The sequence below is a fragment of the Chlorocebus sabaeus genome, chromosome 12 (genome assembly GCF_047675955.1).
Source record: "Chlorocebus sabaeus isolate Y175 chromosome 12, mChlSab1.0.hap1, whole genome shotgun sequence".
Classification (NCBI taxonomy): Eukaryota; Metazoa; Chordata; class Mammalia; order Primates; family Cercopithecidae; genus Chlorocebus; species Chlorocebus sabaeus.
Window position 1 is genome coordinate 7,398,601 of NC_132915.1, and position 25,918 is coordinate 7,424,518.

At 43.5% G+C, this 25,918-nt stretch overlaps 1 protein-coding gene across 4 annotated transcripts in view; it reads right to left on the reverse strand.

Annotated features, from left to right (window-relative positions):
• The window catches only part of SYK (spleen associated tyrosine kinase), a 95,211-nt gene that overhangs the window by 64,163 nt on the left and 5,130 nt on the right, over positions 1-25,918 (reverse strand). Inside the window, exon 1 of one of the 4 annotated variants that reach the window (XM_007969718.3) lies at positions 4,641-7,993. The exons of the other annotated variants lie outside the window; for them this stretch is intronic. The gene's annotated coding sequence lies outside the window, so the exon portion shown is untranslated. Of the gene's footprint in view, positions 1-4,640; positions 7,994-25,918 lie in introns of those variants that run through there. 4 annotated transcript variants of the gene reach the window in all.

A 25,918-nucleotide genomic window follows, 5' to 3' on the forward strand; every position in this document is an offset into this window, starting at 1 on the left:
CGGTTGCTCCTTGTTCTTCGCAGTAGTTATGCTTTGTAAAGTCACCATGAAGGCTGAATTTCAAATCCTGCACAGTTGCTCCTAGGGAAATATGGGCTTAGGTTCTTGTGATCCTCTGGTTACAACATTTTTGTCACTCAATACAGAACCTTGTTTTATGTGTATTTCTATTTAAAGATACTTATTTCATATATATTGTTGATTCATTAACCTTGAACTCATGGTCAATAGCACAATAACTCATGCCTGAAAGTAGCTTCCCTAACACATGTATTTTCTCTGTAAAGCACATCACAGCCTTCTTGTACTTAGAGACACCAGACAGTAAGTACTTTAAGCACTGTACTTGGGGCCATTTTAAATAGCAAAATCACCCCCAAAAAGCACAAAAATGCAAAAACTATGGACTAAATGGGCCAAGAAAAAAGAAAATGTGTTTATAAGAGCAAAACAAGAAAGCAGAGTGTCACCTTGTGCAACCTAAGCATATGTATTGGGTGACCTCAAATTTTTCACTGCTTTGTGCGTGTCACAAATGACTGTAAAGGTGCTGTGAATATTGATTCTGGGGTTGCAAATAGATTTAAATGAGTAGGTGAATGTAGAGATATGGAATCCATGAATCATGAGGCCTGATCATAAGTAATTTCCCTTCCATCTCCCCAACCTTCCCTGAAAAGACCCAACCTCATCCATAAAGATATATAAATTTACCTTGGATGTTTTGGGAAAACAGTTATCTCTATGTAAGACTGTGTTCTTAAATACATTACTCCTATCTCATAAATGTGTGTTCATTTCAGCATTTTCTAGCTTGGCATTGAACCAGAAGAGGTAGCCTATGTCTCTATAAACACCCCCCCCCCTTTTTTTTTTTTTTACCCCATCTGTCCTAGTGATCAAGGGGCCTCAGCCCTGAGATTCCAGCCTTCTGCTTTTCTTGAGACCCACTGAAGCATGGCTCCTGCAGGTGCTGCTCCCTCCCCTCCAGCCCCCTCAACTTCCTGTAGTGCACATTTCCAGCAGCGCTTAGCAATTGAAGGTGTCTCACTTTCACATCCCTGGGCCATGAGAGCCCTGCTATCATACAGACTGAGGTGACAGTGGGGGAAATAAGTGGTTCTCTGGGCAAAGATCACCTGGAAACAACTGCTGCCAAATCCATAACACTGAAGGGAACAAAATCAGCATAGTGCAGAAAGCTATCCAGGCTTGTCACGCTCAAACCACACAGCCCCTCAATGCAAAGCAGCCCTGTTAAGATGCGCCTGGGAATTTCCTCTGAAGCTTGAAGCTGAGAAAATTGTCAAGACTTGGGTGAAAGGAAACTTCATCTGTGGGTTAGATTAATTTTCATAAGAAAGAGGAGGCCGGGCGCGGTGGCTCACGCCTGTAATCCCAGCACTTTGGGAGGCCAAGGCGGGCGGATCACAAGGTCAGGAGATCAAGACCATCCCGGCTAACACTGTGAAACCCTGTCTCTACTGAAAATACAAAAAAATTAGCTGGGCGTGGTGGCGGGTGCCTGTAGTCCCAGCTACTCGGGAGGCTGAGGCAGGAGAATGGCATGAACCCAGGAGGCGGAGCTTGCAGTGAGCCAAGATCGCGACATTGCATTCCAGCCTGGGCGACAGAGCGAGACTCCGTCTCAAGAAAAAGAAAAGAAAAAACAGAAGAATGAGCCCAGCCAGAGGACGAATTGATCTTGCTGGTTTGGTCAGGGACTGGCTGATTAGTTACAGAGAAATGACCAAGGAAGAGTGATGTGGTGGGACCACCCCACCCAGCACCAGGCTCTGCAGACAAGCACGTTTGACTGGTCTGCAAAGGACTGGGGGCACTGCCTTGTGCGGCAGGATCCCACTGTGCAAAAGAAAACATGTGGACACAGACCTGTGGTCTCAACACTGAGGAACAGAACCCAGCTGCAGGGCCTGAGTTGGCCTTGCATCCACTCCACTGGCTTCATTAACAGGTATCACTTGTCCTCCAGGACGCCATCCTGAGGCCTGCCTGTGCATCACACTGCACGGGGTGCCTGGTCTCCAAGGCACAGCCTTACATCGTGCACATTCTGCTGAGCAGTTGACTTTGCTGTACGTGCAGGCATGCACAGGGGACTTCTTAGTATACAGAGATACACATTTCAGAAACAAAAAGTGAAGCTAAGGATGGCAGCATGAGGCATGATTTTTACTAATGTTTAGAAATAGAGGGATATTGAAATACTTGAAAACATTATCCAAACCTTCAACACCAAATTCTCTTGCTGTGCCTTCAGAACTTAAAAGACTTGAAAGTGCACCAAGTAAAGGCTGATCTCAACCCACACATAGACTTTTTCAAGCTCCACAAGAGACACTCAGAAATCTCTTTTCTATGCCCACCTTGCCATAATTAACACAGAAAACAGATATTATGCTTGGGTGTCAACATAAATGTTAACTCTCTACATAGTTATAAATAAACAACCAGCCCATCTGGTGCATTTAATTTACATCTAAATGATTGATTCACTCAATACGCTTGTTGAGCGTCTACCATGTGCAAGTCATTATGTCAGGCACCATGTGAGAGAAAAATGAACCTCCTGCCTCCCTGACAACAGGTAGGCAGAAATGGCTCACAAAAGGAAGAGACTAAGGATCTGGTCCGAGAGTTCCACTTTCATCCTGGGGACTGTGTGATTTCCAGGTTCTCTACTATCCACACCTCTTCTTGCCTCTATATGGGACCGGCCAAAGCCACCTGCAGATTCTAGTTCTTGGCAGGACTCTGGCTCATGAAAGCCCACATGTCCAGTTCTCCCTGAGTGTGGTCTTCAGCGCACCCCACCCTCAGGCTCCCTTCTGGAAAGCAGGGTCCTGGGCCCACCTCAGACCCAGCAAATAGGGCATACAGACAAGAAATGTAAATTTTAAACAGCCTCCTAGGTAATTTTGTTTTTTTTTTTTTGGAGACTGAGTCTTACTCTGTTGCCCAGGCTGGAGTGCAATGACATGATCTCCACTCACTGCGACCTCTGCCTCCTGGATTCAAGAGTCTCCTGCCGCAGCCTCCCGAGTAGCTGGGACTACAGCACACACCACCACACTCGGTTAATTTTTTGTATTTTTAGTAAAGACAGGGTTTCACCATGTTGGCCAGGCTGGTCTCAAACTCCTGACCTCATGATTCGCCCAACTCGGCCTCCCAAAGTGTTGGGATTATAGGCGTGAGCCTCCGCACCTGGCCTGCTTCCCAGGTGATTTTTAAGCACTCAAATGCCTGAGAACCTCTGCTATAATCTAGTATTGCCCTGTTCAAGTGCTACAGTGTGAGAGGGAGGCAAGTTGACCACGTTCAGTGTGAGTGGAAGCAAGTTGGCACTTGCCACAGGTAGGGAAGGGAGCCAGGGAGGACAGTCAAGTCACTGTGCTGTGATGCTGACCGGGCCGGGCTGCAGGCTCCACCTGGGAGACATCTCTGTAGTTCTTCTCCACCAGGAAGAAGTACATGCCTCATCACACAGGTGTGCTCAGAGGAGGGGGAAGGGACGCACACGCAATGCACATGCAATTGGTAATTAAAAAGAGAGCTAGCCTTTGTGAATAATTAACTGAATGCTGGGTTGCAACCACAGTTGCCACTTAGCAATGTCCCTTGCATGCTCTTTTGAGCAGAAGAGAACAGGGTGGGGTTGCAGCCAGCAGTCTGGGGCCCATATTGACCCTGAGTGGGGCCAAGGACGTCTCCCCAGTGAACTGCACCATCTACTATGTCCCAGGGCCACCTTATCACTCACTCTTCTCTGTGGAAAAATACAAACGACTAACAAGATGCTAGACAAAAGAACTCATGTTGAATATGCCTGATAGATCTTACTGTCTTGTTTTTATCTAGGCAAACCACACATGGATGATGAGAAGGGCAGAATAGTTGCAGGCTTTCCTTGATCCTGCCCTGGTACCCATCCCAAGACCCTTTCCTACTCAGCTGTGAAGGCCTGGGGGTGAGGCCACAGCAGACTGCAATGACAACAGCCGGCAGACCTAACATCTCCTGTCTATGCCTTAGTACCTTGCTGAAGTTTCCCGCTTTCAGGCTCTATTTTACTTTTCTATCACTACCTCATTAGCATAACCTTTATGGGGACCCTGCAGCTGCCAGAGAAACCAAAACACCTGACTTAAGCAAAAAGGACACAGTAAACGTGGATTAAGAAATATCCAGAATTTACTGAATGTCTATTTTTAAAAAATCGCTAGCATTCTTTTTCCTAGCCAGTTAAAAAATAATTGTGGGTGACTCAGGACTGCAAGATATTACGGGGCTTATGATGGTCTCCTGAGATTTTATAATTGTCTTTCATAAACCTGAGATATAAATATACCCAATGCTTAAAGCAAAGTAGCATAGGTTATAGGAAGGAGAGAAGGATGGTTTAGCTGCATCACAACTGCAGGCAAGACAAGATGGCAAACCGCTAAACCTTCCAGCTCAAGATGGACATGTGCTCAGTGGGAGAATGTTGGCGGCAGAGGAGAAGAAACACAGACGCAGGCATGAAAGCTAAGTATCCCTCCTACAGACACCCACAGAGGCGCAGAGCCTGAGGTCAGGGTTTCTAAATATGCCTGATTCCCACAAATTTGACCTACCTCCCTCTCCTCGATTCAAACGCAGGTCTGGAATCCCAGGCGCTGGGCAGTATAAAATGTGGGAAGGGAAGAAGCGCACAAATCTGAGAGGAGTATCTTAAAAGGAAAACAGCTGAAACAGAGAGAAAGCACAAGACAGGCATCAACAAGCCAGAGTGCTTCCTGCTGCTGGACGATGTCTGTAATTAGGGAAGTGGGCTTTTCCTCAAAGTGTCAGCATGCAAAACAAACCAGAAAGCAGAAGTGTGAGATCCCCAGCAACATGGGGCCTCTTTTAATTGCACATTCAAAATGAAGTAATGCTCTGAGACATAGATCCCTCCAGAACACACACCAGTTGAAGAGGGAGTCAGTGCACAGGACTGTGCCATTTAGTGAGTAGCCAGCCTGGAAATGCCCTTTCCCAAGTGTTTTTACCAAAATGAACTTGGTCTTGAATTGCTAGGATGGGTATAGCAACGTTTTCCTGATTGTTTTATGTTTTTTAAAAAGTCCGACATCATAACATGGATCAAATTCAACCAGAGGATTGAAACAAATAGGAAAAGCATCCTTGAAAAGATCTTAATGGAGACCTCAAGATGCTAATTCCTAGCCAGAAGACTGAAAAAGTCAAGCGGAGATGGTCTTAATGGTGGAAGGGCCAATGTGTAGGGCAGAGGAAGGAAGGGTGCCAGCTCTCTCTGTCCCTGTTCCCAGGCCTCCTGGGCAGACAGCTGCTCATGGTGCTAGCAACAGATGCAATTTTACAGAGCACCTCTGACCAGCTCCCTCAGGGTACTTTTCAAGCATCTACTAACATTCCCTTACTTTTTGAAGCAAGCAGCTTTTGAATTTCCCACTGCAGTCTGAGATATTCCCCACGCTCAAGAAGAGCCAGAAGCTCAGCCAGGGTCCACTCCACAAAAGGCCGTGAAACATCACTGGAAATGCAAGATAAAAAGGAATCCTCCCCCAGAGCGGTGGAAGCTGGAAGGAGTCATGTTGATGAGTTTGCTGGGGTGGGATTAGGAGTCTCGCGAGGGGAGTGTTCAGAAACGCAACAGTAGGCAATCTGCACCTGCATCCCAAACTGGTGAAAATGACAGCTTCATGAAAAACAGGTTCTCGTTTTATAGAAGATAAACTTCAGCCACAGAGAGGTTGGGTGTATGTCTTTAGTGCTGGCCAGAGTGACCATGATGATGAAGGTGATGAGGATAATGCAAAACAGCTATTCCATGAGTACCTGACTCAACAGATATCAACTGATATGCACAACATTCCTAATGGTAGATACTATTGTTATCCTCAATTCACAGACCTGGCCACTGAGGCTCAGGAGGAACAACTGGCTTGCTGAAGAACACACAGTATGTAGTGGAGCCAATATTTGAAGCCCACCTCTTCTCTTAGCTACCATCTTCAGGTGGCAGTAAAAAGGCACTTATAGTCAACCCATCCAAATGTAAGCTTGGGGCTTTCCTGCCTAACCTGGAGCTCCTTCTTGTTCCCTGGAGCTGGGTTCTCAATGTGTGTCTCTGGACGAGCAATGTCAGCATCACCAGGAAACATGGAAGATATGAAAATTCTTAGGGTTCCACCCTGAGCTGCCAAATAGAAACTCTGGGGTGAAGCTCTAGGTTCTGTATTTCAAAAGCTCAAGTTTGAGAACTTTGGCCCAAGAGCTCCATCCATTTATGAAGATAAAAATCCAAGTTCTCTTAGATCACTCCCTTCTCTACACTGCTTAAAGTCAACCCCTTGCCAATCCCACCTATCTCACCTCTCACCCTCCCACACATGCCCACTTGTCTCCAAAACCACATAACATCCTTTCCCTCCACATCTCTTTTGAGTAGCTCTGGCTGTCAGTGCCCCCACTTTGCTCCCTTCCTACATGTTCTAAGCTGTGGCCCTTTTCTCTGCTAAAAATTCTCCCACTGTCCAGACTACCCTTTGAGCTCAGGATAAACATGTCCCTGTCCTCACCGTCAAAACCAACATGCTTTCCTTTTGTACCACTGACCACTGTTTTGATTTAATTTACCTTTACTTTCTAGCATGTGCATTTTTGATGAATGTCTGTTTGTCCTATAAGGGCAGGAATTGTATCTGTTTCTAGTAAGACTTGAAATTGAATAGTGTGAGTCCTCCAACTTTGTCCCTTTTTTAGTGGGTGTTGTGTTGGGTATTCTAGGTCTTTTACCTTCTCAAGTAAAGTTTAGAATCATTTTGTCATTATCTACAAAACAGCTTGTTGGGATTTTGATTGGGATTGGGTTGAATCTACAGATCAAGCTTGGCAGAATGAACATTTTAACAACATTGAGTCTTCCAACGTATGAACATGGACTACTTTTCCATTTATTTACATCTTCTTTGATTTCTTCCATCAGTATTTTGTAGTTTTCTGCATACAGATCCTGTATATATTTTGTTAGATTTATGCCCAAGTATTTTTTTGTGTTTTTTGTCTTTTTGGTGCTATTATAAATAGTAATTGTTCTTATTTCAAATTTCAGTAGTTTACTACTCGCATATAGGAAAGCAACTGACTTTTGTATATTGATCTAGCATCCTGCAAACTCACTTATTGGTTATGAGAGTTTTTTTATGGATTCTTTGAAGTTCTCCATATGGACATGTGTATTATCTGTGAATAAAGATGTCTTATTTCTTCTTTTCTGATCTGTATGAGTTTTATTTTGCTTTCTTGCACTAGCTCGGGCTCCCAGTAGGATATTGAACCAAAGTGGTAAGACAGGACAGTCTTACCTTGTTTTCAATATCAGAGGGAAAATGTTCAGTCTCTCACCATTAAGTATGATGTTACCTGTAGGTTTTTTTTTTTTTTTCCTTAATGTTCTTTATCAAGTTACAAAAGTTTCCCTCTATTCCTAGTTTAAGATTGTTTTTTTTGCCATGAAAGTGTGTTTTGATTTCGTCAAATGCCCTTTCTGTCTCTATTAACATGGTCATATGATTTTTCTTCTTTAGCCCATTGATGTGATGGATCACATTAACTTATTTTCAAATGTTGAACCTGTTTTGCATTACCTGGAATAAATTCCACTTGGCTGTGGCACATAGATCTTTTTATACATTGTTGGGTTTGATTTTCTAATATTTTACTGAGGGTTTTTGTATGTATAAGTAATATTGCTTTGCAGTTTTCTTATAATGCCTTAACTGGTTTTGGTATTAGGTGAAATCTGAACTCATAAAATGAATTAGAGACTGTTTTCTCCATTTCTATTTTCTGGAAAAGATTATGGAAAACTGGTATTCTTTCTTTCTTAACTGTTAGATAGAATTCACCAGTGGACCCATCTGGGCCTGAAGATTTCTGTTTTAAAGGTTATATTAATTTAAATTTTAAAGATATAGGGCTATTCAGGCTACCTATTTCTTCTGTAAGTTTTAGTAGTTTGTGTCATTCAAGCATTAGTTTATTCCACCTAAGTTACCACATTTGTGAGTATAGAGTTGTTCATGATCTTCCTTTATCATCTTTTTATATCTATTAGATCAACAGTGGTGACCTTTCCTTCATTTCTGATATTGGTAAATTGCATCTTCTACATTTTTTTTTCCTTTTTTTCTTGGCTAAAGGTTTATCAATTTGGTTGATAATTTCAAAGAACCAACATTGGTTTTATTGACTTTACTGTTTTCCTGTTTTTAATTTCAATGATTTCTGCTTTCATTTTAATTATTCCTTTTCTTTTGCTTGGCTTACGCTTAATTTGCTCTTCTTTCTGTAGTTTCTTAAAAGTAGAATCACAAGTAATTTGCTTTATATATTTTTTACCTAATGTGTGCACTTAGTGCTATAAATTTCTCTGTAAGCACTGCTTTTACTACATCCCAAAATTTTTGATAAATTATATTTTTATTTTTATTCACTTTAAAACATTTTTTTAAATTTTGGAGACTTCTTCTTTGACACATATGTTATACAGAAGTCTGTTCTTTAATTTCTAGGTATTTGGGAAATTTCCCAAAACTCCCATCTTTTTGTTGTTGATATCTAGTTTAATTCTATTGTGTTTTGAGAACATAATTGGTATGACGTTTATTCTTTCAAATATGTTAACATGTTTTCCAAGAATGTGCTCTATCTTGGTGAATATGCCATGTGAGCTTGAGAAGAATGTGCATTTTTCTGTTGTTGAATGGAATATTTTATAAATGTCAATTAGATCAAGTCGACAGTACTGCTCAGGTCATTTTTATCCTATCTATTTGGTCTATCAACTATTGTGAGAAAGAGATTAAAATCTCTAACTATAAGACAGGATTTGTCTATTTCTCTTTTCAGTCTTATCAGTGTTTGTCTTGCATATTTTGATGCTCTGTTGTTATGTGCATACACATTTAGGATTGTTATGTCTTCTTGGATATTCGACCCTTTTACCATTCTGTAACAATTTCCTTGAAGCCCTGACCCCTGTTGACTACGAGTTTTTTGTCCTTTAAGTGATAAAGTGAGGAGGGTGCTGGAACTTGAGGAATTCCCTTGGAAATTCCCAGCTGAGGCAAGGCTCTTGCAAAGTGTTTTCCCTTGGAAAGTAACCTTTGTCATGGATACAGCCTAGGTGTATTTCACAGTTATCACTCTTCCCCCGCCCTGCCAGGGCCATGAGGAGCTCTTTCTCAGATCTTCACCATAAGAACCTAGTGAGGCTTGTATTAATCACGCCTTTCAGCTTCTTTTATTTTCTGGTAGCTATGTCTACGGTGTTATTCAAAGAGATAATTAGCTCCAGGTGTGGACCTCAGGGCCTTGTACCTGAGCTGTGTGGAGTGCAAGTAAGACTCCCACTGAAGGCAATGCTTGAAGCTGCTGTGTGGTGAGGCAGAGATTTCTGCCTGATAGCCTCTGAGTGAGCCTGTGCCCAATATGACCTAGGCTCATACTGTGGGCCTAAATATTGGGAGGCAGGAGGACTGCCTGGTGGGTGTGCACTATACTAAATCATCACCCTTCTCCAGCTTCTGCAGGTGCAAGTACATCTGCCATACAATCAGTCTCTGCTAATGAGAAAGATACTGATTATGTTTTAGAAATATTGACTATGAAAAATTATTCTTTCATAAGAAAAATGTGTAATAATTAGAAGATTCTTATTTTGGACTTGCTACTAAGTTTAAACAGAAATATCACATTGATGAGACTGCTTTTAATCCTGAAGGCTGTGATCTGTCTACTTCTGGACTTTTTTTGCTGATGCCCTTCTGGTACCAAAACTGTGCCAGTCACATCATCCCAATAAAAATCTGCTGACTTAATTAACTAATATAAAGTGTAAGGCTAAGAGACTTTCTCTGTATTATAAAACAGGTCAACTATTTCATAACCATATCTCTCACAAAAAGAGTCAAATTTAACTTGCTTTTAAAAATTATTTCCTTGCTTTGTAAAAGAAAGAAGTAAAATATAGTTTATTCTCATTATTTCAGGTTATATGTTCCATAAAGTCACCCCCAAAACTGAATTAGCAAGTAGTAGCCCATTGCTTCTCAGGGGTTATGTGCCTGAGAGCCTGTGGTCACCATATTTTCAACAACTGATTAATGCATCACTTGTTTTATGTGTTTCTGTGTAAAGGCACCTTATTTCATATCTATTGTTAATGCATTACCATTGAACTCATGGCCAACAGCACTAACTATAACTCACACCTGACAGAGGCTTCTCTAACCCACATATTATCTCTATAAGGCACAGCACAGCCTTCTTACACCTAGGGACACCAGATAGCACTTCAATTGGGGGCTACTCTAAACAGCAAAGTCACCACAATTTGAAAAAAGGAACAAAAATGCAAAAAATACAGCACTAAGTAGACTGAGAAAAAGACACTTACTTATAATATGAGGTGAAACGAGGAGTTGGAGTGTCTGCAAAATGCATGTGGCTAAAATTTTGTGCCACTCTGTGATATGGTTTGGTTGTGTCCCTACCCAAATCTCAACTTGAATTGTATCTCCCAGAATTCCCACATGTTGTGGGAGGGACCCAGGGGGAGGAAATTGAATCACTGGGGCCGGTGTTTCCCATGCTATTCTCATGGTAGTGAATAAGTCTCATGAGATCTGATGAGTTTATCAGGGGTTTCTGCTTTTGCTTCTTCCTTATTTTCTCTTGCTGCTGCCATGTAAGAAGTGCCTTTTGCCCCCCTCCATGATTCTGAGGCCTCTCCAGCGATGTGGAACTTTAAGTCCAATCAAACCTCTTTTTCTTCCCAGTCTTAGATATGTCTTTATCAGCAGTTTGAAAATAAATGAATACAGTAAATTGGTACCAGAAGAGTGGGGTGTTGCTGAAAAGATACCCCAAAATGTGGAAGTGACTTTGGAACTGGGTAACAGGCAGAGGCTGGAACAGTTTGGAGGGCTCAGAAGAAGACAGGAAAATGTGGGAAAGTTTGGAACCTCCTAGAGACTTGTTGAATGGTTTTGACAAAAATGCTGATAGTGATATGAACAATAAGGTCCAGGCTGAGGTGGTCTCAGATGGAGATGAGAAACTTGTTGGGAACTGGAGTAAAAGTGATTCTTGTTACGTTTTAGCAAAGAGATTGGCAGCATTTTGCCCCTGCCCTAAAGATCCGTGAAATTTTGAACTTGAGAGAGATAATTTAGGGTCTCTGGCAGAAGAAATTTCTAAGCAGCAAAGCATTCAAGAGGTGACTTGGGTACTGTTAAAGGCATTCAGTTTTATAAAAAAAGCAGGACATAAAAGTTTGGAAAATTTGCAGCCTGACTATGTAATAGAAAATAAATACCCATTTTCTGGGAAGAAATTGAAGCCATCTGCAGAAATTTGCATAAGTAGCATTGAGCCTAATGTTAATCCCCAAGACCACGGGGAAGATGTCTCCAGGCCATGTCAGAGACCTTCACAGCAGCCCCTCCCATCACAGGCCTGAAGGCCCAGAAGGAAAAAGTGGTTTCATGGGCTGGGCCCAGGATCCTCATGCGTGTGCAGCCTAGGGACTTGGTGCCCTGTGTCCCAGCTGCTCTAGCCGTGGCTGAAAGGGGCCAACGTGGAACTCAGGCTGTGGCTTCAGAGGGTGAAAGCCCCAAGCCTTGGCAGCTTCCACGTGGTATTGAACCTGTGAGTGCACAGAAGTCAAGAATTGAGGTTTGGGAACCTCTGCTTAGACTTCAGAAGATGTATAAAAATGCCTGGATGCCTAGGCAAAAGTTTGCTGCAGGGGCAGGGCCCTCATGGACAACCTCTGCTAGAGCAGCACAGAAGGGAAATGTGTAGTCGGAGCCCCCACACAGAGTCCCTACTGGGGCACTACCTAGTGGAGCTGTGAGTAGAGGGTCACCTTCCTACAGACCTCAGAATGGTAGATCCACTGACACCCTGCACCATGTGCCTGGAAAAGCCGCAGATGCTCAATGCCAGCCTGTGAAGGCAGTCATGAGGGAAGCTGTACCCTGCAAAGCCACAGGGATGGAGCTGCCCAAGACCATGGGAATCCATCTCTTGCATCAGTGTGACCTGGATGTGTGACCTGGAGTCAAAGGAGATCATCTTGGAGCTTAAAATTTGACTGCACAGCTGGATTTCAGACTTGCATTGGCCCTGTAATCCCTTTGTTTTGGCCAATTTCTCCCAGTTGGAATGGGTGTATTTACCCAACACCTGTACCCCCACTGTATCTAGGAAGTAACTAGCTTGCTTTTGATTTCACAGGCTCAGAAGTGGAAGGGACTTGCCTTGTCTCAGATGAGACTTTGGACTTTGGACTTTTGGGTTAATGCTGAAATGAGTTAAGGCTTTGGGGGACTATTGGGAAGGCATGATTGGTTTTGAAATTTGAGGACATGAGATTTGAAGGGGCCAGGGGTGGGTGATATGGTTTGGCTGTGTCCCCACCCAAATCTCAACTTGAATTGTACCTCCCAGAATTCCCACATGTTATGGGAGGGACCCAGGGCAGGGGGGTAATTGAATCATGGGGGCCAGTCTTTTCCACGCTATTCTTGTGATAGTGATTAAGTCTCACAAGATCTCATCGGTTTATCAGGGGTTTCCGCTTTTGCTTCTTCCTCATTTTCTCTTGCCGCCACCATGTAAGAAGTGCCTTTCACCTCCTGCCATGATTCTGAGGCCTCCCGAGCCATGTGGAACTGTAAGTCCAATTAAACCTCTTTTTCTTCCCAGTCTTGGGCATGTCTTTATCAGCAGTGTGAAAATGAACTAATACACTGTGTGTATGACCTCACATGGCCTTGAAAGCATCATGGTTATTGATTTGGGGATTACAGATAAATGATTGGAAGTAGGCAAATTCACAAATTCAGAAGCCATGAATACTGAGGATCAACCGTATATTATCTCACGTAAGACTGCTACGGGTGACTCACATTCATTCTTTATCCATTTTGAGTGACTTCTAAGATGTTCACAAAGGGCCTCAGTGGTCACAAACAAGCTGGATGGGAAAGTACAAATTACTGTAAAAATCAATACACAGATACTAGTACTTGAAAAATTATAATATCAGTCTCAGCTCCTGATAGTCATATCTCCCTGTATTCATTTGGTTTTCTAACAAAATGTTTCCTGCTACTCTCAAAAACATAGGTTTTATTTACATATACGAAAAATCATGCTGATGGCATGAGAAAAATCTGCCTGGTTTTCTATTAGAGGGGTGGATATTTGCAGTCACCAACCTGCACAGCTGAGCCAGCGTAATTCCTGCAGGGCAGAGAAGGCCACGCAGCCTAAATAAGGGGCACCAGAGGGGCCTGAGCCAGGCCTGCTGTTCACCAGCTAGCCAGCCTTGAGCAGATTACTCTCTACTTCCTCATCCATAAAAGGTTATGGCTTCTACTTTATTTGGACTGTTCTTCCTTTAGGAAAAATAAAGGCATACATGGGTAAAATGGCAACATTTATTAATTTGGATGGTGCTACACTTTTCTGTATTTTATAATTTTTTTCCCAAAGAAAAACCCTACGGGTGCTGTCACGAATAAATGAGATTACACATGACCAGGGCCTGATGCTGGGCTCCCATGCTTCCTTACGATCTGACCATAAACAAATCGAGTGCAGGGAAGCATCTCAGCTGCTGTGACAGCCCCTGCTACCTCACCCCACTCCTGACACTTGGGAGGCTCCCCATAACTCAATGTGCTGAACAGATCAAAGCCAGTGAAATGGCCTGGTTGGCCAGCAGAGAGGCTGGCGGAAGCTAAGAGTGCCCCAGGAACTTTTTTGGTTATTCTGAAGTTGTTTCCTGCTTATTTGTTGATTTTTAACCATTGGTTTCGTTTCGATGCCACATGCTGTAAGTCACTCTGTAAGATAAACATCAAAATATCAGATTGCTTGGGTGTTGGCAGAGACACTGCCCCTTCCTCTCTGAAACGACCTTGCAACAAGAACCAGAAAGAGAAATACAATGGAACCAGTGGGCACTCCTGATCCTGAGCAATAACATGCCGCAAGCAGAGCCCAATGCAGCTGTGTTCACCCTGGCATTATGAAGACCCCTAGTGGGGACCAGCTGCTGTAGACTTCAGACAAGGCCTGCGGAGTGGAAGGATATACATGGCAACGGAAAGTCAATCATTTCTTAGAGTGCTGAAGAGAGGAGACTGAATGGCTGGCAGCCTCACTGGGGAGAAATACATATTAAACCAATTCATTCTCTCTCTTTCACTCTCTGTCTCTCTCTCTCTCTCTCTCACACACACAGACACATTATTGAGAAAGGAAGAAATATTCTGGTCGGCTGGTACACATCCAAGGCCCCTCCATGATTTATTTCAAAGATGAGGATCCTACCTTGGGTTTGTACAATTATGCTGAAAAAATTAAAGAAGAGAAGCAACAGGAGAAACAAATGGCAAAGGACATTCACTAGAAAAATATCCCAAAAGGCAGATGAAGCCATGACCACACACAGATATGGAATCAAAGAACTTAACAGAATAATCACTTGGTTAAAATAACAGCTCAAAAGAGAGGAAGAGGCAAAAAAAGACAACAACGATAAGCTGGCAGAGATCAGGGGAAAAGGCCAGAAAAGAAATGATGGCTATTATATCAAGCAGGGAGAAGTGAATGGATATTAACACTGCAGGCAGCATAGGGGACAGGATCTGTGGAGCTTGAGAAAAATGAAATAGGAATTAACAAAGACTTCAGGAATTCAACAGAAAAATTGAGAAAGACAGAGGAGATCTAAAATATATAAAATTAATATCCCTGAAATAGATAATTAAAGTAAAGGAGTAGAACACATGTTTAAAGTTATAAACTTTCCAGAAATAAAAAAAAGTCTTATCTACAGGGGTTAAAAGAGCATATTATCCAGGAACCTCTAGAGCAGGGGTGTGCAATCTTTTGGCTTTCTTGGACCACACTGGAAGAAGAAGAATTGTCCTGAGCCACACATAAAATATACTAACACTAATGATAGCTGATGAGCCAAAAACAAAAAATTGCAAAAAAACAAAAACAAAAACACAAAACCAACAACAACAACAAAAAAACTCATAATATTTTAAGGAAGTTTACAAATTTATGTTGAAAAGATATCTGTACTCCCACGCTTCACTGCAGCACTATTCACCATAGCCAAGATACAAAATCAACTTCAAAGTCCGTCAAGGAATAAATGGCTAAGGAAAATGTGGCGCGCACACAATGGAATACTAGTCAGTCATGAAAAAGCAGGAAATTCTATTGTTTGTGATAACACAGAAGAAGCTGGAGAAAGTTACATAAAGCGAAATAAGTCAAGCACAGAAAAACAAATATCTCATGATCTCACTCATATTTAGAATCTAAAATGGTTGAACCCATAGAAACAGAGAACAAAATAGTGGTTACCAGGGGCTGGGGACTGAGAGAATGAGGAGATGATAGTCAAAGAGTACAAAGTTGCAGATAGAGAGGAGGATTAATGATAAGCATTGATGATGATGGGTGTGTTAATTGGCTTGATTCAACCCTTCCACACTGTACAGATATAACATCACTGTGTACCCCATAATTATGTAAGATTAAATTTATCCAAACACTTTTAAAATATTACTGGGCCTCAAGCTTCTCCTTGGAAACACATCGAGCCAGAAGACCGAAGAGTTACATCCACACAGTTCTCAGAGGTGGCAAATGTGTCCAAGCAGAGGCACATAGTCCAGCTAGGCTCAGGGCTGGCAGTGAACGATTTCAGGACTTAGACTGAAATGACTGTGGAAGGTTCTTGTGTCTCTATCAAGAATCAGAAGAACAGAAGCACAGCTATCTGCCTTCTAAACACCTGCTTCAAAATCACTTCATCTAGATGTGTCCTAAAACTGCCCATGTCCAGCCCAGCACAGCCCAGTGAACCAGATTCTAAGAGCAGCCTCTGCTGCCTAGGTGGTTCTCATGACCGCTAAGCAGAACAAGCTCCTGCTTCCATTAGTAAGCTCAATTCCCAAACAAAACAAATAAACAAAAACAACAATGAAAAGCTCCAGCTGAGAACAGTGGCTCTGCATTTCAGCTGCGGGTTAGGATCACACAAGGTGCTCTTTTGCCAGCCCTAACACTCAGAATCTCTCGGGGATGGGCCCAGGCATCGGTATTTCTTGTAAAGCTCTCTAGAGAGCCTAGCATACAGCCAGGATAGAGAAGCAGTTGCTCTAGAATTATCTAGAATTATCACCTCTGTGTGGAAGGTTCTGGGGTTCAACACTGATCCAAACAGAGCTGACTGCAAAGTGAGCAGCTGCACAGGCTCCCAAACAGAGGGGAACAAGCACAGAGCTGAGCATATTCCCAGTTTCACGTGGGACTATAAAGAAGTCACATGAAAGGCATCATTCCGAAAAACATTTTTAGTGAATGAAAGTGTTAACTCAATTTTTAGACATATCAATTTTGTTAAGATAATAATTCAGGAAGAAGCATCTTGATCGCACCTTTTGCAGCAAGTGGAGCCCGAGTGCTGGTGGTGGGGTGAAGCTCCCCTAGGAGGGCAGCACGTGACTGTACTTCCTGGAGTCAGGCTGAATCATGAAAGGAAGTCCTATAATTCACAAACCCTTCAAAACGACTTCTCTTGTGGCATTTTATCTCTACTCAAATTAAGCAGCACAGGAACTCCAGAGACAGGCCAGCCACATATCTCTGCCCCAGCGCCTGGAGTGAGGCAAGGTTGGAACCGAGGGGCCAGTGGCAGGACCCCTCCTCTGCTCACTGGAGCGCCTCAGAATGCTCCCCTCTCAGCCCGCCTTGAGTACTTACAAAATGAGCAAATGGAAGGCATTCCCAGAAACAAACGCCTGTTTCTTGAACTTGAATGTACAAGGGCCACTTGCTTAAAATCTTATTTTTTTTTGTTTTGCCTTCGTGAGAAACACGTTCCCTCTCCATATCTTCTTTTCAAAATGGACAAAACCTCAGGTTCCAGATGTTTCAAGGAAACTATGTTGGATTTTTTTTTTAACCAAAGAGAAAGGAACAAGCACTAAGGTTTTCTCCAGTCCCTCAAAACCCTCTTGAGCAAAAACTTGGTTTGTTCTTTCAGAAACTACTCTGAACCAAGAGTGCTTACCCCAAGGATACGCGACTTCATAGCTTTCTCCAAGGCTGTGTTACTGTTTGGAGGACTGCTGCAAGGAAATAACTGGGAACGATGTCAGTTCCTGGGTGACTGAGAAGTAACATTATAGTGTGTGTGTGTGTGTGTGTGTGTTGTGTTGAGCAGGAGAATGTTACAGCCTTGGGGATGGAAAGCGCCAGGCCAGAGCCCCATGGACAAGACTCAAGTTCTCATGTCAAAGGAGAGGGCACTCCTGCTGCCCTCATCAGTTCCCAGGGTCAGATCCTCTTAAGAAAACTGGGAGCTGCAGGTTATCAACACATGAAATAGTGGCAAGTGTTACCATGCACTTAGGCAAGGGGTGGCACTGAGAGCTGGGAAAGCGGAGAGGTGGGTAGAAGTTCATGTCCCTCCTGGACTCCTCAGGGGATGGGCTGAGAGCAGCTCGGTGTCTGGCAGACCTTGCTGCAGCAATGGAAATACCTGTTCTACTCTGCCTGACACAGACCTACCACCCACGTGTGGCAACTGGTCCCTGAAACATGGCCAAGGTGACTGAGAACTGAATTTTAAATTTTATATGAAATTTAACATTTATTTTAAATGGTTTTGAGTAATTGAATGGTCAACGGCCACATGTGGCTAGTGGCCCCATACTGAACATCCTTAGCAGGGATGACAGATGACACGATGAGCTGCATCTTCTAAACACACCCCCAGGACCAGAGACTGTGTGGTCCTGGCAATTCTCCCTTCCAGAAATTCCTTCTACTTGGGCCAAACTTGAAGGTTTTGGGTTTTCTTTTGATAATGGGGGCGATACATTTTTCTCTAAATATCTAGTTGACTGTATCCAAGTCATATCTGATATATTAAAATATGAGAAATAACTTTAAGAGTACCCACAATATGCAAAGAGGGTGCCATGCTGGGAAGAGAGTATAACAAACTCTCCATGCCATGGTCTCCAACCGGACATTTTAAAACTGCAGAGGCCAAAGTCATGCGAAAAAGTCTCTTAGAGCTTCTGAGTAAGATGCCCGCTGAGGGAGTGACCTTGTCTAGTGACTGGGGATGTGAGAGTGGAGGACAACACACCCCGTATGTGTTGCTTATTAAACCCAGCAGGGCCCTACACACATGATTAGGATCTAGACACAGCTTATTTGCTTATGATACTGTTGGGCAAGAGCCACTCTGTCTCTGTGACCCTCTCATAAAATCTTTTTGCTTGTAAAAGAACCCTCTCTTCAATTCCCTGGTAACCAGTAGCTATTAATCCTTGACATCCTGCACTCAACCATGAACATTTGACAGCGGGCCTATTCTTTGTGAGCCAGTCTGATTGGTGCTTTGCATAGAGCATCTCTGAGCTTGATAGCAACCCAAGGGCTAGGTATTTTTAACCTCATTTTGCAGATGGGGTACTACCAGCCCCCAGAAGTTTCAAGTGAAGGATGGAATCTAGAGCTCAGGGCCTGGTCTGCTTCTGACAACTACTCTGCCCTCAGAGAGGGCTTTAGAGCCACTTCTTGGAACTGGATGTTTACACGTCAAAGGCACAATTCTAGAGATTTTATTATAAAGTGTAAACAAGGGGGCAGGCGATGACTCCAGGGCCTCTCCTGGGCGAGTATGGCACAGTGCTGATGGAGGCAGCTGGGGTGGGGAGGTAGCAGCAGCAGCCCATCTCCTAATGACCCACAAGAACAGCCCTTCTGGTCACCATCAGCTGCAGCCAGTGAGGCCCAGAAGCCAAGCCACAGACACCAAGAAACCATGGCCCAAGTTCTCAACCAGAAGCGAAATTGCTTACGTCCTTCTCACGAGAAAAAAAAAACGTTTCACACAAAGCATGCAGATGACAAATAGTCTGACAGAATAAAGCACGGTGGACTACGCATAATGTTAAAAAAAAATCTTAAAGACGAAAACCATTCAAATCATCTTGTGTAGAAAATGTTACAGGTCGGTTTTCCTATCTGACCAGTGCACATATTCTTCCTCTGAGAATTATTTCCTGTGCATTCACCTCCTGCAAGGCTTACAGCTGCATGCTGAGAAGGCACTGACATTCTCACTCTACAGCCTTCCTCCAAAAATTCTACAGAATGGCAAACCTTAGGAGAATATAAGTTCCTGTGGAAAGGACTCTTCGCAACAGAAAAACACAAGCCCTCTCTCTCTCAATCACACACACACACACACACACACACACACACACACACACACACATATCAAATGGGGAGAGGTCACTCTGGCCTGCCCAGTGTCTTTGCAGTCAAAGGCACACACAGCTGCCTATATACCCAGCATACCAATAAATTCCAATTTGGTGGCATCCTCGTCAGCCTTTAAAGATGTGTTTGTGTGCTATGAAATCCTACGAACTAGCTGTCAAATGGTGGTCCTCAATCTTGGCTGTTGCACTGGGTGGGGTGGAGTAAGAGTGGCTTTAAGAAACATCTGAAGGCAGGCTGCACACTAGAGCACCCCAGTGTCATTGGAGGTGGTCTGGGCTTCAGGACCTGAGTGACAGCAGGGTGCAAGCATGTTTGAGACCACGGCTGTATACCTTTGGGTGAACCGCTGAACCTCTCGAAGCCTCACTCTTCATTGGAGGACAGAATGGTGCCAGCAGTCACGATGCACGATGTGTTTCCAACTTACTTCTCTTTCCCCCCAAGGAAACCTTCTTATTATCATTTTTCTAAACTGAAAAATATACACACTCCTGATCATTGTAAATGCTGCAGGCACACTGAAGTAGGCAGAATAAAAATGTAGATTTCACCTTTTTCTCTAAACCAATTATATTCCCCTCCCCCCAAAACTGCTGTTCTTAATTTGGCGCTTACACTTCCAGATCACGCTACATATTTACATACACATGTGTACACACTGGACAGAATATGTATAGGCAGAAATGTATGTATAAGTAGTAAACAACAATCCAGTATCACTTAAATTATTATATGCATGTGTGAGAGTTTTAGTTTTTACTTATTATGATTATGATTATGATTCTTGAAACAGGGTCTTGCTCTGTCACCCAGGCTGGAGTGCAGTGGCATGATCTCGGCTCACTGCAGCCTTGACCTCTTGGACTCATGCGATCCTCCCACCTCAGCCCCCCATGTAGCTGCGACTACAGGAGCACACCGTCACTCCAGGCTAATTTTTTTTTTTTTGTATTTCTCATAGAGGTGGGGTTTTGCCATGTTGCCCAGGCTGGTTTCAAACTCCTGAGCTCCAGCAATCCGCCCACCTCGGCTTCCCAAAGTGCTGGAATTATAGGTGTGAGTCACTGCACCTGACCCAGCATGAGTTTTTTAAACAAATATAATGATATGTCACATCTTGCTTTTTCACTAGTAGAGCTTGGACATTGTTATATTTGGTGAATGAAATAAATTCCACATTTTTTAGAAGACTGCATAGGATTCCAACGTATGAACCAACTGCATTTCCCTTAGTGGTTTTTTCTTTTTTGCTATTATAAAATAAAATGTTGTAATGAATTACAGTATGCATATATATTTCTCCACTTTTGTCAATTTATATGTGTAATAGGTTCCTAAAAGTGAAATTATTCAGTGAAAGCACTTGTGTTTTAAATTTTAAAAGATATTACCAAATGGCCCTGTCAGCACCCACCTGTATTTTTTTTCTTACTGATTTGAAAAATCTCACTGCATATTAAAGCTATTGATGCTTTATCACAAGCATTGAAATTAAATGTATCTTACCATTTTTTCATTTATTTATATATGTTTTCATTTTATGGGGATTTACTTAAAATTCTAGGAAATCGTACTTATCAATCTTGTGGTGAGTATGATTAATAAATTCATATGTTTTATCACATTTAGACAGGCCTCTTCACAATTATTTTAAAACTCACCTAAGTTTTCTTTTAATAGCTTTATTATTTCAATGCTATATTTTAATTCTTTGTTCAGCTTGGAATTTATTTTGATATAAAGAGCAAAGTTTTGATTTTTTCCAAACGATGTGCAGTTTTCCCAAGACCATTCATCCATGGTCCTATGTCTCCCCTGCGTGGTATGCAAAGCCTCCCTCGGCCCATGACTGCATGGTATTTGGGCTCCACTCCCCACAGCAGCTTCACCTTGCAATCTTGTGGAGTCTGTCTCCCTCAACACCTTTATCTTACATTTCTTCCCTGAGTCTTCTCTTCTCACAAGTCTCTCTCTCTTTTTTAAAGTTTTTGCACATCTAAAGTGAAAGAAACACTTTACCGTAAGTATTTTAATGTGCTTAATTGTGTTTGGTGTCCACACTGACAGAGTTCTGGAATCATCTATACAGCAGGCACATTTCGGGGGCCTTAGACATCTCTCCATCTTCGTATCTGGAGAGCTCCCCTGGTGCTCTTGGCATCACAGAAAAGCCATCAAGGGGAGGTGCCAGTCTTCACTCACCCATTTGTTACAGGTTGAATTGTGTCCCCCGCAAATTCAAATGTTGATGTCCTAACTCCCTAACTCCTCTAAGTGAGACCTTATTTAAGGACAGGGTCTTTACAGCAGTGATTACGCCACATTGAAGTCCTTAGGGTGAGCCCTGCTCCAACATGACTGGTGTCCTTACCTGAAAAGGAGATCTGGACCCAGAGACAAGCACAGAGGGAGCATGCCATGTGGAGCTGGAGATGGTCACCCACAAGCCAAGGAGACACTAGGAGCACATTCTCCCACCCAGCCCTCAGAAGGAGCCACCCCGGGACACCCTGACCTCAGTCTCTTTGGCCCAGAGTAGGGAGGCAACACATTGGGTTGTTCAAGCCGTCCAGTATGCGGTGCTTTGTTATGAAAACCCGATCAGACTGATACTCCATTCCTCCATAACAGACACTGACACAGCTTCCAGAGTCTTCTTAGAAGAAATAAGCTCTGGGGAAGGTAAAGTATTACACAGAAGTCTTTGCAGACACTGCTGGTTCCTTCGGAGAAATCATCCCTCGCAAATACTTGCCTTTCTGTCTTCTTTCTAGCATGAGTCCTTCTCCCCAGCTGCCAAGCTGCTTTCCCTTGACCAAATCATTGAAATCCCTCCTGCCTCACAAACGTTTCCATAACAGGAGGGAAATGGGTCTGAGATCTGTCCATACCTGTCCCCTCCCAACCCTCATGACAGCAACGCAGGCAGAGAGCAGCAGTTCTGCCCGCAGGGAGATAGCCACAGACGTGGAGGTCTGACGTGGGAAGGACAGAGACACTCACTGCTAGGGGCTTGGTGCTCACTTCCCACGAGGCTCTAGTTCACTCTGGATAGTACATTTATCTCTGTGGAAGGAAGGCATGCACAAAAGCTTCACTGTTCTCACTTGAACCTCTCATTGGTTTGGGATTGTGTCTGATTCCTATTGTACACGCTTAACTTTTCAATGCAAAAGCCACAAAGATCATAACAAGTTCTGTGTAACCATTGGTGAAGAGTAAAATTGGCATGTCTGACAGAGCCTGTGTCCTCCCTCTGCCTCTCCAAGCTTTCCTGAGCTGCTGACAGGACTCCAAACCTGCCCACCACTTATGCAGGACGGCAGATCCTCTTTTACACCTTATTAGAGTAGCGGATACGGATTCTGGCTCTGGATTAGAAACACCTCGTTTTGAGAGTTCTAATCCCAGCAGCATCACTTAGTGGTTGGACAAATCCCTTCACCTTTCTGAGCTGGTTTCTAATCGGGTTGAATTAGATGCTCTGCATATTTAAACAGGCTTCTAAGAAATCTATGAATTTGGACTCTCAGTGTCCTAATAAGCAGGACAGACTTTATGATGGAGCTACAAGATCACCGGCAGTGATTTGGGGAACCTAATGCCAAGGCCTGCGACGCAGCCTGCTCAAGCCAGGCTCTTACCCTCGCCCTCACTGTGAGTTCCTTCCCGTAGCCATGACCATCAGCTGATTGGCGTTGCTAACCGAAAGGAAGTGGTGGCCTTCCACCTCAAGCATATGCACAGCTATAAATGCAGAGAGGGGGAAGAAACATGAAAAACAATATTACAGAAAATGAAGTCATAGCACACTGAGGAGCTGAGGAGATACTCCATGAGTAGCTTGGCGATGAATGCTGTCCTTGAAAGGCATGGAGCAAGACAGGCTCACACTGAAGGGGGCAATCACAGCCCCCAGTGTAGCAGGCAGCAGTGTGGGGGGTGCAAAGTGGGAGAAGACCAAGGGCGGAGTGCCTTAGAAGTGAGAGACCTGAGGGAGGAACAGGGAGGAGCGGGAGGACAAGGGAAGAGTAGATGCTCCCCAGCTCCAAGAAAGCAGCAGAAGCCCCCTTGAAGGAAAATACACGTGTGTGGCTTCGTTTGAACAGGGAAGGCACGGCCACATCCATGAAGAATGGGGAGTTCCTGCCACCCACACACCACACAGACCAGTTATGGGCCCATCCTGCCCTGTGCACATCCAGGTCTTGCCCTCCTCCTGTCTCATGTAGGGCAGGCTGCAAGAATGTAGCCTTAAAAGACTAACACCTAGGCCGGGTGCGGTGGCTCACGCCTGTAATCCCAGCACTTTGGGAGTCCGAGGCGGGCGGATCACAAGGCCAGGATATCAAGACCATCCTGGCTAACACGATGAAACTGCGTCTCTACCAAAAAAATACAAAAAAATTAGTTGGGCCTGGTGGCAGGCGCCTGTAGTCCCAGCTACTGGGGAGGCTGAGGTAGAAGAATGGCGTGAACCTGGGAGGCGGAGCTTACAGTGAGCCGAGATCGCGCCATTGCACTCCAGCCTGGGTGACCGAGCGAGACTCCGTCTCAAAAAAAAAAAAAAAAAAAAGAGTAATGCCTAGGGTACCTAAAAATACCCAGCACATCAGGAAAGCTGACACCAGGAGAGAGAGGCACAAAGCATGCAAGCAGATGAACTGATGCCCCAGGAGACAGGGGTAATGGTGCACTCAAACAAGTAATAAAATACACAGGAACCTAATACATCACTTAAAAAAAATCCCAAAGAACTAACTACATTCCTTGGAAATTAACCACCTGCTTGCTAAAGTAATCATAGAAAAATTAAGTGGATGGGCTGAAGAACAGGATGGACAGGGAGGAAGGGCTTCCTTGAGATAAAGATTAACCTGATGGTTTCATGAAAACACAGTGCAAATGGCAAAGGAGAGGGAAAGAATGAAAAGTAAAAGTGCATTCATTGCAGCACTGTTTATAATATCAAAAACAAGAAAACAAATCCACATGCCTGTTCTGGACTGTCATAAAAAATACAATAATCACTGAATATGGAGACCTCCCCGCACCCCAACATATTGTTAATAAAAAACAAAGTTTCAGAGAGATAAAGGTATTAAGAAGACGTACACACCCCACCATTATGTCTTCTGAAGATATGCACACATACACACACGAATGCACAGGACGAAAGAGGGGAGGTTAGAGCTCCAACTGCTCCCCCATAGTGCGACTGGGGGCAGGGCTGGGACTGAGGGTGGAGGTTAAGAAGGGCTTTTCTGTTGCTCACTCTATCTGAATCCTGTACTGAAGGACATGTACTCGTGTATCAGTTATGCAATTGACAATTTTTCTAAAAGAAAATATTAGAAAGCTCTCCCATCTTGGAGGTCAGAGAAACTAACTTTGGCAATTGTAGTTGCTCACCTGAAACCTATCTGGATGCGCCTTCCCTCCAAGACTGCAGGGCAGATTCCCAGAGTCAGCCCGCCTGGCAGAGGCTCTGACAGTTATGTCAGTTTTAACCACACACCAGGTACCGAGCACTGCAGGCACAGTCTCCGTTAGGTATCACAGCGAAGCCCCCTGTGACTGTTCCATTTACAAAAGCTTCAAGAATAGCTTTCAAATAAAGAAGGGGGACTTGAACCCAGTGGGGTCTCAGACCCTTACTCTCAATCACTAGCTACAAAAATATTCAATAAATGTCACTTCGAGGCACTGTATCCACCAAATAATTCATATATTGTTAGCATTTAAGATGAAAACAACCACAACATTCTGCCTCTACCAAGCAAAGCCTAAGGAGCTGGTGAAGGAGGAGCAAGAGGCCACACAGTGTTTTCCAAAGAGGCTGTGGCAGAGCCCGTCCTGAAAGCCACTCGAAGAACAAACGCACTGCGGGGTCATGGAAGTGTAGGACCACTGGCTGAGACTGCTCCTCTCGGAGAATCTCCATGCATGTCACCTGCACAAAGGCTCTGAAGATGCCCATGATATTTATCCCTGCTTGCTGCACCTCATTCCATCCAGCATTTCTCACGCTTACTTGAGCAAGCTTCATGGGGAATTCCACTTAGCATTGCAGTGTCCACTTCAGGAATCAATCAAGGAAATCGAGGAGAAGGCCAGCAATCTGCTTAAAGTCTCATGGGATCTCCATTTCCACAAAAATAAGCATCCTCATCACTCAAATAATAAAATGTTGGTTTCGTATCTAATACAAAAGTGACATTGACACTGATGTAAAACATGGATGCTAACTGTTAAAGTAGAGTTAAAAATCATCTTTCACTAAGCATGATTCAGAATGCACCCTGATGGAAGAAATCATAAAAGTTCTATGCTACAATAAATAAATAACCATAGAATTAAAAAGCTCTGGAGAAATATTTTCAATAATTATGACAGTGGATTTACGACAGGTAAAATGTAGGTGAGTGTTGACAAGAGGCATATTAATGCCACAGATGGTACAACAAAGAGTATGATAAGC